Source organism: Lacerta agilis, chromosome 12, assembly GCF_009819535.1.
Source record: "Lacerta agilis isolate rLacAgi1 chromosome 12, rLacAgi1.pri, whole genome shotgun sequence".
Lineage (NCBI taxonomy): Eukaryota > Metazoa > Chordata > Lepidosauria > Squamata > Lacertidae > Lacerta > Lacerta agilis.
The window spans coordinates 10,492,548-10,508,456 of record NC_046323.1 but is presented as its reverse complement, the minus strand read 5'-3'; positions in this window follow the sequence as shown (position 1 = coordinate 10,508,456).

Here is a 15,909-nt window from a genome sequence, read left to right as displayed (position 1 = left end):
GCAGCTTTGTATCCAATGGCGTTAGGAGGGCTGGGTATGCTGTGGTGACCAACGATGAGATTGTAGAGGCAGAAGCTCTGCAACCGGGAACCTCTGCCCAGAAGGCCGAAATAATTGCACTCACTAGAGCCCTGCAATTGGCAGCTGGATGTAAGGCGAATGTATATATACAGATTCAAAGTATGCCTTCTTAACCCTGCATGCGCATGGAGCTCTATGGAAGGAAAGAGGTCTGATAGGAGCCCATGGAAAAGCCTTGAAGTATGGACAAGAAGTGGAAAGTCTATTAGAGGCGGTGTGGGCCCCTGAGAGGATTGCTGTAATGCATTGCAAAGGACATGGGCGAGGCAAGGATTTGGTCACCAGAGGCAACCATAAGGCAGACAAGGCTGCCCGAGAAGCAGCTATGCAATCACCACCTTCAACCGTGGCTGCACTCATCCCAGAAATATCCACTGAAGACTTGGAACCTCACTATTCTCCTGAAGAGCAAGAATGGGCACAACAGGAGGGAGCCCGACTGCAAGATGGATGGCTACTCCTCCCAGACAACCGAGTGTTCGTGCCCCAACACTTGGCCAGCAAAATTGTGAGAAACTACCATGAGTCCACACACTTGGGTGGCACCGCTGCTAGGGAACATCTCGGGAGAAAATTGTATGTGCCTAACCTCTCACAATTAACTGCTGCTATCTCCCAGAGGTGTATCCTTTGTGCCAAAAACAACCCCAAGCAAGGAATGCAACCCCCACCGGGTGTACAACATGTGGGATACAGCCCTATGGAGAATCTGATTGTGGATTTTACTGAGTTGCCACCTGCAAGGACTTGCAAATATCTGCTAGTGTTTGTTTGTACGCTGACCGGATGGGTAGAGGCGTTCCCACCACGGACTGAAAAAGCCAGGGAAGTAACTAAGAAACTTCTAACCGAACTAATACCCAGGTTCGGACTGCCCAGGAGTATAGGGAGTGATAATGGACCAGCCTTTATCGATCAGGTAGTGCAGGAAGTGTGCAAGAAACTTCAGATAAAGTGGAGACTGCACTCTGCCTATAGGCCACAGGGTTCGGGAAAAACTGAAAGGATGAACCGGACTTTGAAAATCCAATTGGCCAAATTAACCCAAGAGACCGGACTGAAGTGGACAGATGTCCTCCCTATAGCTCTGTTCCGAATTCGAAGCGCCCCCACCAAGAGACTTAAACTGTCACCATTCGAGCTCCTGTATGGGAGGCCACCTCCATTTGTTCGTGAAAAACCAGCTGGACTGGACAGGTGGAAGAGCATATCACCTTCCACAAACAAATAATCTCTCTATCTGTCTGTCTGTCTCTCTGTGTCTGTGTGTTGTCGTTCCCTCAGCAGGTGGGCCCTCGAGCAAACACCGTGCAGCTTTGCTGAGCCAGTCCATCAGTTCCAGCCTGGCTATAGCTTGTGGGTAAAGGAGTGGAAGCGCAACCTTCTTACACGGTCCATACACGGTTCTCCTATCCACCCCAACGGCGGTGAAAGGCCGAGGTGACCCCCTGGAGTCGACACCCTGCTGTGCCTAGCCAGGAGTAGGTACTCAACGCACGGTGCACCAGTCTCCCCTGCTGCGTCTGACCGGCAAGGACGCCCAGCGCACGGGAGACCGAATTGAAGTAGCCCCTGCTGTGACACACTGGACGCTGTCACTCGACGCACGGGCCACCGGAAACCTCCATTTTATGCAACAGAGACCATCTCCAGCAGAACCACATCAGAAAAATTGGTCAGAAGGACATTGTTATTAGTGGTTTGTCGACCAGTTGTTAGACAGGGCATAACTCTATAGATTGGGAGTGTTAGAGGTGTGAACAATGTTGGTCTAGGCTGTTGGGATTGGACGGGAAATTGGAAGGGAAAATCCTGTTGACCCCTTGAAATTGACTTTGTCAAAGTAACAATATCCCTTTCTATTCCCTTGCGTGTATATAGTTGGGAACCAGAGGGGGAGGGCCTAGTCCTTTATACCTATGGGTGTATTTTCACTGGAAAAGAGAATAGGGAGTCCATTCTACAGCCAAACAGTTCTTACTGTTAGAAAGTTATTCCTGACTATTTGCTACATTGCAACTGCTCTCAAGAAGTCAGAATAGGTAAAATATTCACTGATCCTATTCTTCTCACACTAATTTCATTAGTCCCTTCCAGTCCTCCAGTAAATGTCATCACCCTCCATAAGAAATATGGGCCATATTCAGCTGTAACAGTAAACCAGAATTTAGTCCTCGAGGAATGAACTTGGGGTGAGGCACTGGCTCTTATTCGACTTTCTCCAGTGTAGTCACAAGGAGATTTGAAGCTTTCACACCAGGGGACACGCCACCCAGAGTCACCAAAGGGGGGTGGGAAGTCCTTTTATGTACAGGAACCGCAGGCTTACCAAATATACCTGTGGTTGCCACGCAACTGCTTACAGTCCAAGGGACTGACTGGAGAAGGACACCATTACAACGTTCGCCTCATACATGGCAGCTGTTGTGAGTGGGGCTGAGGAGAAGGTGGCTGCAGGAGGAGAAGGGATGGTGGAAAGCGGCAGAGGTATCAACGAATATGATACGGATGTCTTTGAAGTGGAGAAGATCCTGGACATGAAAACCACAGATAGTAAAATACTATACAAAGTACGATGGAAAGGTTATTCACCAGATGATGATACATGGGAACCTGATGAACATTTTGAAGACCCTATAGGGGTGTTTGAACACTGGATGGATCAAGTTATAGAGGAAATCTCAGTAGGTCAATCTGAAGAGGAAGCAGAACAAGCTGCTCCTCTCGATTGAAAGGGGGGAAATGAGGCACCAAGATACGAGCCCCTGAACCCCATTTCGGAGATGCCCCCACTCCATTTTAGAGATTCAACTTTGCTTGAACTTTGCTTCAACTTTGCCAGCTAAAATCCTTACATTGCAGCTTCTTAGATAAACTTAGCAAATCAGCAGAATGCCAGTAAACGGCCGACCACAGACTTCCTCTTTTCAAGAGGAAGTCTGGTTTCAGGGAAAGAGCTAACCACAACTCAACCCCATGACCGAGCCATTTCCTGTGAACATCAGCAGAAGCCAAAATAAGGTCCCAGGTGCAGTTGGGGGTCAACGGCTAGGCATTTAGGCACTGAAATAATAGCATATAGCACCTCCTGGCGGCTAAAGCAGCTTGAAACAGACAAAGGCAGCCGGACAAAGGAAATGTTCTGATTTGCTAACGCAGTATTATAATATTAGTTCTGATAGGCCAGGAGGAGGGATTTAGGAGGAGCTTTACTATGTCATAGAGAGTACTTAAGCTTGCCCCACAGGAGGTGGGGTGTGCATTTGCCTTTTGCTTACTGAATGCACCTTATTGCAATAAAGAAACTTTGCTTTTGGAAACTTTGCTGCCTGAATCTTTCTTCTGGTCTTATTGGGTCAAGGCATACAGGCGTAACACCCCGTGGGGCTCAGGAGCCCAGTTATGCCACATTTTTGGCAGAGCAGTTGCCCCTAAAATAGTGTATTCCATTGCTGAAGAACAGCAGGGCAAAATTCTGCTCGGTGTTCTGGTTCGCCTATTGCTTCGGAAAGCGAAGGCTTAATCGAATTTCTCCCTCCTATCCCCTAAAGAGGCAGATCTAGATGTGAATTTTCAAGTTGTTCTTGTTTTTGAATTGAAGTTCCGGAAACCCTCCTTTCCAAACTAGACCTAAGGCCCTTGCCTTCAGAGCGTGCTGAGGCAATGGCCATTTTCATTAGGCAGCAAGCCTGAATTTTCCCCCCCTTCCCACCCCATTTCCATTTAGATGCACAGCTTCCTGTACATGTTAGCTCCGCAGTTGAGGTATGCGGTTAACCAATTAAACCAAGGGGAGATACATTTAGCTGACATCAAAACAGCCGGAGCACATTGAACATCGAGGAACATTTCTCCATTATCACACACCTAAAAGCCTTCCGAGCTGCAACACCAGTCCCCGTTGCCCCTGGCAACGGCTACAGACATAATTACAGCTGAACGAGTAAGACTTTCACAAGCAATTGGAATACTTTTCATAGGCCTCGCGCACATCCCATCATACCCAGCAAGATTGTTTGCAGGACTGAGGCATGATCAAAGGCCCCTCCGTGACTCATCTCAAATCCCATGAATGATCATTAGGTGAAATGGGGGAAGAGAGATAATCAGGCTGCCTTGACTCTCCAGCTGTTAGGCTGGGGGATCTAATGGGAAGGTATGGCTGTGGCTGAAGACTTCATTTGTTTGGAGAGACTCCTGGGAATGGCAAATTGCATACGGAAAGAATTACCTGTGTGCATGCCGGGAGAGTCAAGTGTCTAAAAGTCAAGCACAACATGTCCACACAACTGCAAACAATTGTGCGATTCAGGGAGAGAATCGGCGATAAAAGGATCGGGGTTCTGTTGGTCTTGCAAGTGTTCCCCAATTCCCTCGGAAGCCAACTCTGACATTTAAGTTCTTAAGATGCATTTTTTTTCATTCATCCTTTTGATTTTAGAATGGCACCTTTTTAGAACATGGCTGTCAATTTTACTATGCCTTGTTGTTGTTCAGTCGTTCAGTCGTGTCCGACTCTTCGTGACCCCATGGTCCAGAGCACGCCAGGCACGCCTATCCTTCACTGCCTCCCGCAGTTTGGCCAAACTCATGTTAGTAGCTTCAAGAACACTGTCCAACCATCTCATCCTCTGTCGTCCCCTTCTCCTTGTGCCCTCCATCTTTCCCAACATCGGGGTCTTTTCCAGGGAGTCTTCTCTTCTCATGAGGTGGCCAAAGTACTGGAGCTATGCCTACATACCCTCCAACATTTCTCCAACATATTACTATGCCTACATACCCTCCAACATTTCTCAGATGAAAATAGGGAATAATAATAATAATAATAATAATAATAATAATAATACCCCGCCCATCCAACTGGGTTGCCCCAGCCACTCGGGGCAGCTTCCAATATATATAAAAACATAATAAAACATTAAACATTAAAAAAAACATCACTATACGTACAGGGATGGCCCAGGTGTCTTCTAAAGGTTGTATAGTTGCTTATCTCCTTGGCTCAAGGCATACATGCCAACTCTCTTGGGTCCTGGGTGTCTGTTACTCATGAAGAGACTGGGGAACCCACAAATTTTGGACGCTGCAAGGCACCCATGGCCCCGAGTCAAGTTGGCACTCCTGGCTTGGGAGTTGCCTAACTCCATACCCTCCAACATTTCTCCGGTGAAAATAGGGATGTCCTAAGGAAAAGCGGGACATTCCAGGATGAAATCAGAAACAGGGATGGCATTGTGAGTCGAGGAAACGCCACCTGCGTAGAGATAAATAAGACACAAGGACACATGTATTTTAGTTTAATGGGCTAAATAAGGCCACAACTTTATTGGTTACAGCATGTGAGTGGTATTGGCTTAGGCATTGGATCAAACAATCTATACATGACCCCACCCGGCTCAGCGGGGGGTCATTCAAGGGTTAACAGCCAGTGGGAGGAGCTTGTTGATGCAAATACAACTGGAAGCTTCCCCAGACATCACCGGGGGTCATGCCACGGCCCTAGCCACCAGCAGGGTATCGGACAGGATCCACGACCGCCGGATTCCTTTAACAGAATACCCAAACAAGGGGAGAGGTAGATGATGGCCACCACCTGCCCTCCAACGCACCACACATATTCCAATGCCTAACCACCAATACCCAAAAAGTTGTGGTGATTTGCTACGAGGTAGGCGAAAAACCAAGAGGCTGGTGCCAATTTGCCAAATGGATAAAAATTCCTACCAGGCCCCTTGGCCAACCAAGGCAACCAACCGAAGTCCATGTTGTTGTTCAGTCGTTCAGTCGTGTCCGACTCTTCGTGACCCCATGGACCAGAGCACGCCAGGCACCCCTATCCTCCACTGCCTCCCGCAGTTTGACCAAACTCATGCTAGTCGCTTCGAGAACACTGTCCAACCATCTCATCCTCTGTCGTCCCCTTCTCCTTGTGCCCTCCATCTTTCCCAACATTAGGGTCTTTTCCAGGGAGTCTTCTCTTCTCATGAGGTGGCCAAAGTACTGGAGCCTCAACTTCAGGATCTGTCCTTCCAGTGAGCACTCAGAGCTGATTTCTTTAAGGGTGGATAAGTTTGATCTTCTTGCAGTCCATGGGGCTCTCAAGAGTCTCCTCCAGCATCATAATTCAAAAGCATCAATTCTTCAGCGATCAGTCTTCTTTATGGTCCAGCTCTCAATTCCATACATTACTACTGTTTGTCCATAGGAATGTCAAAAGTGAAGCAATGACCTAAAAGGAGGGTGGGCGGGTGATCCGTTGAAAACAGGAAGCTGAATGGGACCCAAACGCTGCCACAGCCGTTTAAACGTGGCAAAAAATATGCCCCCCTGCTGATGCGGAAGCCAGCTCCCGCTCACAACTCCTCCCCTCTGGAAAGAGGAGAGGTCTTTCCAGACAACAATATGACATCCTTGTCTGGGCGTTATTCAAAGGCCCAGAAAGATGGTGAAGGGACTTGCCTTGGGACCAACAGCTGTTTGCTGCTGTTTTTTAAAAAGTGAAATACCTTGTCTTTGAAGAAATCAGCATGGAAAGGTTTAGCTTTTAAGCTAAGAGGAAGAACTTGCCTTAAAAGGAAAATCGTTGAGCGCTCCAGTCTCAGGCACTTGCTTGCTAGCCTGCCCAACTTACTTTTTATTAATTAAATTTATATTTAGCCTTTCCTCCTTAGGAAGCCCAGGCGTGTCAAACACATCAATAATTGCTTGTGACCATGGCATGCATTCTTGTGTTTTCTATTGCATGTAGACTTAATAAGAATAATGCAATTCAAACATCTAAAAACAGTAAAAAAAAAACACCTATAAAACTAAACAAAAATCCCCTATGTTTTAACCAATGGAAATGTTTTAATGAATATTTAAGTAAACAAGGATCAAATGAAAGGTTTTGGTTGTGTTTGGAGTAGAATAATTTAAAGCTGAATTACAGTAACATAAAAAAATACATGGTGTTAAAGGAAAGAATGGCAGAAAATTTCAGTTGGAAATAGGTAGTGTTACGCAGCAGTGGAAGTCAACCAATTGTAATGTAATTTTTCCTTTTAAAAAAATGTATCTTTTTTTTCTTTTTTCTTCCACTCTGTTATTTTCTTTTCTTCTTCTTTTTCTTTTCTCTCTCTTCTTTTCCTTTTAGTGGCTATTTCGTTTGTTTTTTTTATGTAAGTATGTACTCTTATGTAAATTTACAAACTTTTGTAGACATTTTATGTAATAAAACTTATTTAATAAATAAATAAATAAAATCCCCTACTCTCACAGCTAATAATTTCTAGGTTGCCAGGAACACTTCTTTCAGCCAACGAAAGCTTAGGTAAAAGGGAATCATTTTTTAAAATACTTCCTAAAAGTTAATAATGAGGGAGACACATGCAGTTCACGAGGGAAGGCATTCCACAGATGGGGAGCTATCACCAAGAAGGCCCTGCTGCTGACTGCACAACCTCCAGTGGGAGTTCAGGTCAGCCTGGGAGAAGATGTCAAGTGATAACTATTCCCATGGATCTTTGTTTTTTCATTTCAGAAAGAAGGGACAACCAGAAAGGCTACAGAGCACTGGACAAAAGTTTGATAGGAATATAAATGCCTACACCACCCTTGGCCATCTTCCAACAGTAAGGTAAGCTCAGCTCTGCAGCTACCAAAATGAGAAAGAAATTCCAAAATGCCCTGCAGATGAGGAAGGAAAACAGAAGGAAAGGAGGCTTTTGAGAAATCGGCAGTCCAGCACAACTCTGTACTCATACCTGGGAGAAAGTATCACTGAAATTGATGGGGCTATATGGTTTTCTCTTCTCATGTCGATATTACCTGTGGAAGCAAAATTTAAATTACTGTCGTGGCCCTGAAAGTTCCATTGTAACTCAGAGTCAAGAATGCTATACAGCAAACGATCAAAAAAGTGTGAAAAGTGTAGAATCCTGTGAAATTGTTTGTCATATTCAGGGTGACTTCGTATGTTTTATGCCCTGTGTACTATTTCTTGTGTCTGGAAGAACACAGGAAATATATATATATAAGAAAGCTGCAATGGCTCTGTATACTGATGAGGTGGGTTGGAAGCAGAAATTGGCAAGTCTGTTGTGTCAAATGGCGATTACCCTCTGGCAGAATGAAGATTAACGGCTGGCAAGCATTTCCCGAGGGGAACGCAACAGTGAGCTTAAAAAGGTGGCAAAATGGTGATCCCGTGCATATCATAAACTTGGAATGAGGTTCAGGTAGGTGGCCGTGTTGGTCTGACACAGTCAAAATAAATTTTAAAAAATTAAAAAAATTGTCCAGTAGCAGCTTAGAGACCAACTAAGTTTGTTCTGGGTTATGAGCTTTCGTGTGCATGCACACTTCTTCAGATACACTGAAACAGAAGTCACCAGACCCTTATATATAGTGGGAGGGCGGGGTGGGGAGATGGGTGATGGACTCAATGGGTATGCTAAACCTGTTGACGACTGTTAACTACTGCAATTAGTCCTACAGGAAAAAGCAAGGGATAGTATGCAGATGACCAAAAATAGCTTTTAGCATATGTAATGAGACAAGAATCCAATATCTCTATTCAGACCAGGTCTCTCCATAGTTTTCAGTTTAGTAATAAGTTGTAATTCAGCAACTTCTCTTTCAAGTCTTATTTCTGAAATTCTTTTGTAATAAGACAGCTGCTTTGAGATCCTGTATTGAATGTCCTGGGAGATTGAAGTGTTCTGTTACTGGCTTCACTGTCTTGTGATTCCTGATGTCAGATTTATGTCCATTTATCCTTTGGCGTAGAGTTTGGCCTGTTTGTCTAATATAGAGAGCTGAAGGGCACTGTTGGCATTTGATGGCATACAAAATGTTAGAAGATGAGCAATTAAATAGGCCTCAGATGGTATGTTTAATGTTGTTGGGGCCAGTGATGGTGTTGTCCGGGTGTATGTGGCAGCAAAGTTGGCATCTGGGTTTATTGCAGGCTCTGGTACCAGTGTCCGTGTTAAGTCTGGTTGGAATAAGGGATGATTTTCTTACACATTTCAGGGGGAATCCACACCAGCTCCAGGCAGTTAGCTCTGTAAAACTGAATCCACTAGCAGTGAGCCTCATGGTCAAAAGAGACTGATCTGCACCAACATGGTCAAAACAGACTGATCTGCACCAAATCTATGGGTATGATTCTTTCGAACAGTTTTAATATTACTGTGTTTTACTTGGAGTGCAAATGTATTTCTTTTTAATTTCATTTCTCTTTAATATACTTCTAAGCAGAAATGCCTTTCCAAAAGCAGTGTGCGGAATATCACGACAACGTTTGAAAGCAAACATCATTCACAGCAAACGCATGAATCTCCAATGATCCCTGCCCCCAAGCACTCAGCTGCCTGCCCCAGGCTGCCTAACCTTTGTGTAATATCAGTGTAAATCAGCCAATGACATCAAGAGATTGGGGAGGGGGCAGGCAGGCAGGGAGGTCAGCGGTCAAGTAAGTTGAATATTGCACCACTCAGTAGCTTGGTTCCAAGACTAGACTCTCATCTCATAATGATCACTCATATTGACATACCCTTTACTTGTCACTTGTCATGCTTGGATAAGGGGTGGGAGGGGAAGGGGGGCTATTGGTATTAATTTCTTGTCTCCTGTTGTTTAATTACCAGCAGAAAGCTGCTGGCTATGGTTACTAGCAGACCCAGTGTTTTTCTCCCCAAGGAGCAGAATAGTTCTCTTTGGGTGCAGCTTGTACAATATCATAGAATCACAGAATCGTAGAATCCTCTGTGTGTGTGTTTCACTTGTTCTGGACTTTCGACTCTGCGGACTTTTTAACTTTCTAAACATCCATTTTCATAGTAAATTACTTGGTTTAAAAAAAAAAAAGGAGGAAAAATGAGTCAGCTCTGCCTGCCTTCTGGCGCTGTATAATGTACCTCGTCTGACAGTCACACTCAGGAGTGCCCTATTGTCATTCTGCTGAAGTATTCTCTCTGCAGCAGCCACCAAAATAACAGAGGGGCCAATATTCTGCGCGAGGAGCTTCTCCCATACACTGCTGCTACTGATTGTCGCTGATTGAAACTCAGGCTCCTACGGAGCCATAAAAAGCAGGTTACAGGGCTCACCTTATAAAGAGGGATTTATGAGAGCTAAGTGTGGCTTATACAGATGGCAATGCCATTTCTGTGTAGGGGATTCAGTCGCAGGCTCGTCCCTTGCCCGTGTATTTGGGGGATGTGAGAAATGGAAGGCCGTGTTTATTTGGTTGCATACAACCCCCATGGTCATATGATAAGAAGCTGTAGCTTGGTGGCAAAACATCTACTTTGTATTGCAGAAAGTTTCACCCCCAGCTTCTCCAGGTAGGGCTAGGAGAGACCTAGAGAGCCATGGCCGGTCACCATAGATTTTACTGAGCTAGATGGACCAGTGATCTAGGCAGCTCCCAATGTTCCCATAGGAGACTGGCTTATTATACCAGGTGAGATGGTGTGTCCCTCCAGCCCAATGGCCGTCTTCTCTGGCATCACCCATCACCAGCTGGTCCTTTTAACTGGGGACACCGGGGATTGCAATGGCACTTCCAACAATCTTGAAATTAAAGGAAGGAAATGTGTGACCTGCTACATGGTTCTAGGCAAACCATGGCAGATATGTGTGCTGCCTCATGTTGTTGTTGTTCAGTCGTGTCCGACTCTTCGTGACCCCATGGACCAGAGCACGCCAGGCACGCCTATCCTTCACTGCCTCCCGCAGTTTGGCCAAACTCATGTTAGTAGCTTCAAGAACACTGTCCAACCATCTCATCCTCTGTCGTCCCCTTCTCCTTGTGCCCTCCATCTTTCCCAACATGAGGGTCTTTTCCAGGGAGTCTTCTCTTCTCATGAGGTGCTGCCTCATATAGTTGGCTTAACAATTCTTTACGCTTTAAAGGTGAATGTTCAGCATGTCCATGCACAGGGCAAAAATTGCAGATATTGCCTTCTCCCCCCACTACTGTTGCTGCCATGCTGTTTGGAGCCAACTCATGGTTTGGCTTAGCATTATATTTGAATTCAGGGTTCTGGTTTGTTCATGCCCTTCCCCCAAAAAGCAAACCATGAGCAGTAACCTTGGTTACAGCTCATGGTTGGTGCAGAGAGAGACAAACCACAAGTCTGGATTTGACATAACACTTAGCCAGGGATGGAGAAACTGTCACCCTCCAGATTTTGTAGGATTCCATCTCTCGTCAGTCCAAGTTAGCATAGTCATTCATCATAGATGATGAGAGTGGGTGTTCAGGAACATCTGGAGGGCCTTTATGAGACTCCTTGTATTTCTTCCTTTCCTTAATAAAGAAACTAACTGAAAGATATCCTTACATTTCTCTCTCTGACCTGTGAATGACCTGCTCTTCCTGTCAGCCCATGTCAATTCTGTTGGACCTCACCATTGCTTTGTGTGAACTGACAGCACACGCTAGGCTTCAACAGATGTGTCCCTTTGGCCAAATGTCAAAAGTCCTCCGCAAGCCATCAGTTCAGACCTCTGGCCGGAGTGATGTGTCCCTGCCTCAGCATCCTCATTGGCCTGAGGCAGAAAAAAGGTTGCCAACCCTGACGTGATGTGTTCCCCATTACCCTGTGGCTGCTAGTCACTGATTAAACATTGGTACCACTGAGCCTCTTGGGCTTGCTGATCGGAAGGTTGGAGGTTCGAATCACCATGATGGGGTGAGCTCCCATTGCTTTGTGCCAGCTTCTGCCAACCTAGCAGTTTGAAAGCATACCAGCACGAGTAGATAAATAGGTACCACTGTGGCGGGAAGGTAAACAGTGTTTCCATGTGCTCTGGCTTTTGTTACAGTTTTCCGTTGTGCCAGAAGTGGCTTAGTCCTGCTGGCCACATGATCCAGAAAGCTGTCTGTGGACAAACGCCAGGTCCCTCGTCCTGAAGTGAGATGAGCGTCACACCCCATAGTTGTCTTTGACTGGTCTTAACCGTCCAGGGGTCCTTTACCTTTACCTTTTTTACCTAGTGGTAGACACGCTATATATCTTCAAGCAAAGATTGTCTGCTGCTACTGATCTTCTTTTTGAGGAATTCCTAATATATACTTCCAAGGAATACCAGATACCCCACTGTTCACCCCTTGGATCTGCCACGAGCCTGCACTGTCACTAATAACAAGACCCCCCCTCTGGCTTTCAGCATGAGTCAGCAGCTCTGCTTCTCCAGGTACGTGACTTTGCAGCCGTTACCTTGCCGTGAGAAAAGTTGGCAATTAAAGCTGGAAATATGATTCCTGACTAACGTTTATTAGCATAATAGCTTCCAGAATTACTAATGGTCATGAAAATCCCTCAGCTAGAACGTTTTGACTGAATGATGATGGGTCTACGGAAGAGAATTCTGTAGGCTGGGCAAAACTGCCTCTCCTTTTATTAGTACCAAAGATGCTAGCCATTAATTTCATGGGATTCTAACAGCTACATCTCATGTCCCATGGCACATGCTCACCTAGGGGCAGTTTTATGTTTCTTGCTCTTTCTTTTTTTCTTTTTTAACCATGCCCTGAATGATTATCAGACTCATGGGCAGCACAAACAATTGATCTGACACTGTTTTGATGTTCTATTGTGCTTTTAATTCTGTTGGGAGCTGCCCAGAGTGGATAGGGAAACCCAGCCAGGTGGGCGGAGTATAAATAATACATTGCTGCTGCTGCTGCTGCTGTTGTTGTTGTTGTTGTTGTTGTTGTTGTTGTGTATTGATTCAAGGGTTATCATGTCTGTACTCACATTAGGGGAAAGTAACTGCCTTCCTGTTCCAGAAGGAACAGCTACTATTGGTTCATTCAAGTTGCTGCATTTGGATCCTCAGTCTTATTGGTTCCCACCAAAAAGCAGCTTGGTGATTGCTTGAGATTGTTCCCTCCAAAATGTATCCTTTCTAGCCAGTCTTTTGTCCCTATAAATGTAGCTTCCCTCTCCTCAGTTCCCCGTCTTGTTTACCTGAATAAAGAGTGTTACATGAAGAAGCTGTCTCCTGCCTGCTATGTCAGAGAGCTGAAATCACTTGCTGAAATCACTATCCCCACACTACTACAGTTGTTGTTGTTGTTGTTGTTGTTGTTGTTGTTATATTATGGAAGGGTGAGGTGGGGGAAAGGGGGGGCGTCATACATCATCCACCTAAAGCAGGGGTCAGCAAACTTTCTCAGCCGTGGGCCGGTCCACTGTCCCTCAGACCTTGTGGGGGGCCGGACTATATTTTGAAGGGGGGAAAATGAACGAATTCCTATGCCCCACAAATAACTCAGAGATGCATTTTAAATAAAAGGACACATTCTACTCATGTAAAAACACGCTGATTCCTGGACCTTCCATGGGCCACATTTAGAAGGCGATTGGGCCGCATCCGGGCCCCGGGCCTTAGTTTGGGGACCCCTGACCTAAAGTATAAAGAATAAATGGTATTAATTAATTTAAAGGTGCAATCCATTAGGAGTAAATGTACATTCTTGGAGAGTTCCTTGGTTGAGAATAAATGCCTCATTAATATTAGATAGACCAACCTGGGAGCACTAGCAGAGCCAGACAGAAAACCGACAGGCTTTTTATGACGAGCTCAGCAGACTCCTTGCAGGGATGCATCTTCATTTTTCAGCATTCAGCTACAAAACAAGTCCTCCTGCAATAAAAGTATTGGTGCATCTTTGCTCCAACGCACGGCTGTTACTTCTCAGCATGAGACCAACCCATGGGTTTCTGCTTGCTTCTCAGGGTTTCCAAACATTCCTGAATTGTAGACTCGGCATATAAGCAAGAGCTCTGGTTTTTTCTACGTTTCCAGTGCATCCATCAGATAGCGGACAATCTCTTTTCAGAGCAGGTTTCTAGTCCTCCTGGTTGCAAGGGAAATTGTAAAGTGAAAGTGCTGTCTGCTTTTTTAAAAAAAAGGTATCTAGCACGAGTAGCCTCTCAAAGCGAATTTTGATGCCTTAAAAAACAGTCACGTAAATGCTCCAAATTACGGCCATATCACAGTTCTTCAGATCTTGGATTCTAAATGCCATCTTTTGAAAACTGATGAGCTTGATCCAGAAGATAGAGTCATTAAGATACAGAATACGATTCCACTGAAATTTTTACTTTGCTTGAGGGGGAGCACCCACAGATACAGAAGGCTGTAGTATTACCGGAAAGGCTTCTGTAATCCGGGAGGTCCCTGGGAAACAGAGACACTTAGGGCATAGCTGTCAACTTTCCCTTTTTTTGCGGGAAATTCCCTTATTCCAGTGCTATTGCAAAAAAAAGGGGGGGAGTTGACAGCTCTGGAAAGTCTGCAGTTTTCTCAGAAAATTATCCTATTGTTAGTTCACATTGGTGGATAGAGGAAGAGATGGGCTTTTAGGGAAGAAGAACATAGCAGGATCAAATCAGAAAGAAACCAGGACCACCCCTGGAAAATAGGGATACTTGGAGGGTCTGCATCAGGGGTCAGCAAACTTTTTCAGCAGGGGGGCTGGTCCACTGTCCCTCAGACCTTGGGGGGGCAGACTACATTTTTTGGGGGGGAAATGAATGAATTCCTATGCCCCACAAATAACCCAGAGATGCATTTTAAATAAAAGCACACATTCTACTCATGTAAAAACACCAGGCAGGCCCCACAAATAACCCAGAGGTGCATATTAAATAAAAGGACACATTCTACTCATGTAAAAACACGCTGATTCACAGACTGTCCGCGGGCCGGATCCGGCCCCCGGGCCTTAGTTTCCCTACCCATGTTCTGCATGCTTCCAGGGCCTGCATGCTGCAGTTCCATTGCTCACCCTCTTAATTTGCTCAGATATCTATATTTTTGTCATGGGTCCATGCCCTGCCCTGCGTCTTTTAAGGGTGTAGCAATGTCTCCTCCACTGGTCCATGCTTCTATCCCCTCCTCCCCACCCACCCTGTTCCACAGATGTGACGAAAAGTTCCTGCTGATAACCGAATCTCAAGTTTTCACAGCATACAAGTATAGCAAGCGTATGAATAGCCCCAGATGACTCACAGGAGACCAGTCTTTCTCATGCTTCTAAATATGCTTGCTCCACTGAGGGTTCTTGTGAGAAGTCTCTCTCTCTCTCTCTCTCTCTCTCTCTCTCTCTCTCTCTCTCTCTCTCTCTCTCTCTCTCGTTCTCTCAGCTTTTATCACCATCAGCAACGCTCAGGCACACACAATCCCACTCTTGGTGATTCAGCTCAATAGCGGGCTCTGTTATATCTCAGGCTGAGAACTCGGCAACATTTCTCGCTACGGACAACTATTTTGGGAATAGGAAGCCTCAATGTTTTGGCAGAGAGAGAGAACGCAAAAGGGCACAAGGAGTGAATGGAGCCGAGCGACTTAAGGGCACACAACGTTTTGCAACCCATGTCTTTGAACACAGAAGCTCCTTTGATATGGCACATGGGAACAGAAGGGGTTTTTGTCATGCGGACTTGTTGAATGTTAATATGAAAACCATTCCATGGAACTTGCCCGCAGCGCCTGGAATCTCAGGCTGGTTGGCGTTATAGAAATGGAGTTGAGGCTCCATTGTCAGAAGCTCATACTTCCTCAGAGTTTGAAGGCCGCCAAGTCAAAGTCCGTTGCAATGGTCACGCCTGATCTCTGGGCTAATCAAACGAATATGCTCTGACCACTTTTGAAGATGCAAAGACTTTTCGGAAAAGGAAGGCAACTGTAAGCTTTATATCGCTGGGGGGCATTGTATTTATGGAAGGCATGCAATATTAAACCCATGTCAGAAGAGGATATTGTTGTTGCATATTAAAATGATTTCACTGAATAGAATTATCACAGTTCCACAAGACCTGAAAC